The sequence below is a fragment of the Humulus lupulus genome, chromosome 3 (assembly GCF_963169125.1).
Source record: "Humulus lupulus chromosome 3, drHumLupu1.1, whole genome shotgun sequence".
Lineage (NCBI taxonomy): Eukaryota > Viridiplantae > Streptophyta > Magnoliopsida > Rosales > Cannabaceae > Humulus > Humulus lupulus.
Window position 1 is genome coordinate 159,671,585 of NC_084795.1, and position 2,629 is coordinate 159,674,213.

Genomic DNA, 2,629 nt, shown 5'->3' on the forward strand with positions numbered 1-2,629 from the left:
CAGAGTTCATTCTTAATTAGTTGATATTTATTTTGAAATGATATTTATATTATTATAAATGAATAAATATATTGTCTTATTTTTTTATTAAACAAATAAATGAGAAAATTGGGGAGAGCTGAAGAGTGCCATATGCAGCATAGAGAGTGGTGTTACACATGGTGTAACCATGTGCCTGGGATTTGAATTTGAATTATTTAAGTTTAAATATGTTAAAATATGGTTAATTTTTTTATTTAATTATTATTTTCATTTGATTAAAATAAATAATTAAATAAAATATCTTTACTGATCAATTTTTTAATAAGATATATAAATTGTTTATTAAGTCTAGATTTATAAGCTGATATATCTTTCTATATATTTTCTAAGCTTGAAAACTGAGAAACTCTCTAAGCCTTCTCTCTTCTCCAAACTCTCTAGATCTCACATGTTGAGAATATCTAGAGAGCCTAAATCAAACTTTGCATCTCATGTGTCCACACACGTCCTTGTGTGTGTTAGGATCGGCTTGGAAGACTACGATGTGAGTCTCAATCAGTTCTATACTTGGATTGGATGATTGTTTGATTATACTAAAAGATTTCTAAGACACTTGATAGGTATCAAGAGGTATTCTTCTATTTTTCTATTTGCAATGATTTAATCTATAAATATATGTATTGATCCTAGCTCGATATTAATATTTTTTTAAAACCACACCCCTTACACTGTCACTATGCTTTGCTATTTTAATACAACACCAAGGCCTCCTCATCCACAACAACCAATCTTGTATACACCAAAGGAGAAAAGCAGGCTTTTTTCTTAGTTGGAGTCAGATTGAGCGAACTATTCTTGGCCATCTTCTTACTACATTTAGGCTTATTGGGATTAGTAGTGTCAGCTGAAACCAAACCAAAAAAGTAGGCACGACACGACCACTAGAGTTCGCCGCTTTGACGAAATGTATGTAGGGATCATCAACTACAGGTATATTAACCAAATCAGTGGAAAACAAATCATGGGTTTCAAACTTTGACGTTTTAACGTGTTCATAGGGTCTAAGGTTCCATTGAAAACATGTTTATTGGGTGCAAAAATTGTGTCAAGAATTTGGTTTTTCATAGCGCACGTGGCTACCAAGTTTCCCAATATTTTCATAGGGGTAGAACAGTCATTTCCAGCTTGATTATTGCCTAAAGAGCCTAATTGACTTAATGCACAATGTGTGCTTAAATTCTTATGATTTGGTAATGTATTACCGAGAATCATGGGTCTACTTAAGTCAAGATTAAGATTTGGAAATTCCATAATAAGTCTACATTCATCAATCTCCCCATTATAAGGAAATTTCAAATTTGACTCACTGGTAGCTGCCATTTTGGAGAAATCTTGCACAATTTTTTGTTTGCTGGTATTGCCTTTTAAGTTATCTACCGCATCTCCACTAGAAGCTTGACCAGACTTCTTTTTCCAGGCAGTGGTCATGGAAATCTCTTTAGGCTCGTTAATGGTGATGCTTGTATTCTTTCTAATTTGATGTGCTGCCACTTGGCCATTTCGACTTCGCTTAGAAGGGATTGGTTGCTTAGGTAGTGCATAAGCTTTGATCCAATCCCCATATTTTAGAATAAGGGCCTTTTCCTCATCCTCAATTAACCAAACTTAAAGAGCTTTGGGTAAAGGTTTCTATATGTCGAGGGAGACTCGAGTTCTAATGAATCTTCCTGTTTAGGCTCCCGTTAGAAGTGGATCAGTTTTGATCAAAGTTCTGATAAGAGCACTGAGTTCATCATCAATCTTAGGTTCAAGACTGAATATGGGAATCATGTATAATTGAACCCAAGAGGCTACTTTGTTAAAAATCATATTAGAAACATCCCCCTTTTCTTTTGGTTATTCCAAAACAGAAAGAGAATTTAAAAAAATACATGGTCCACCCATGAGGATGCGTTGTTTATTAGTTTTGAGATTGAATATGATAAGAAAAGCATTGGCTCTCAATGATTCCACCTCAAAATGACCTTTAAGCTTCCAAAAAATATCAACTGCATTAGTAATGGAGCCTCTTGGAATCATCTTAGTAGAGACAACACAACCAACTAGAACCCTTGCCACGTTGTCGACCCCTCTTTGACGAACAGAGTGACCAATATCAGCCTCAATAACATAACTGTCATCTTCATCAATCTTCAGTGCATTACACAGTGCTGCTAACTCATCGTCATGCATGGAGACAGAAACAAAACATGAATCATGATTGTAGCTTCAAACCCTAGCCTAAACCCAGACCCTTGGAAGAGGAAGAGAAAGTTTAGAGAGAGAGAGAGAGTGAAAATAATTCCCAAAGTATGATCTTTCTAGAGTATTTTGTATTTTATTTATTTGTAATTAAGAAACGACAGAATTTGGAACATTAAAGTTAGCAAAAACAACATCTTGAAGACATATTGTAGCTCTTTCATTTATATAAAAATATAATAAGTAAATAAATAAATAAAATGTATATCTAAGAGAGTTTTACATCAACATGTGTTGACTGAATTTTTCGTCAACTATGCAGAAGAATAAATGAAGGAGTTGTTTATGTTGTGTCTCGTTTGTTGCCTAAGTAAAATTTTGTAGTAGTTCTGAGTGGAATATTTTG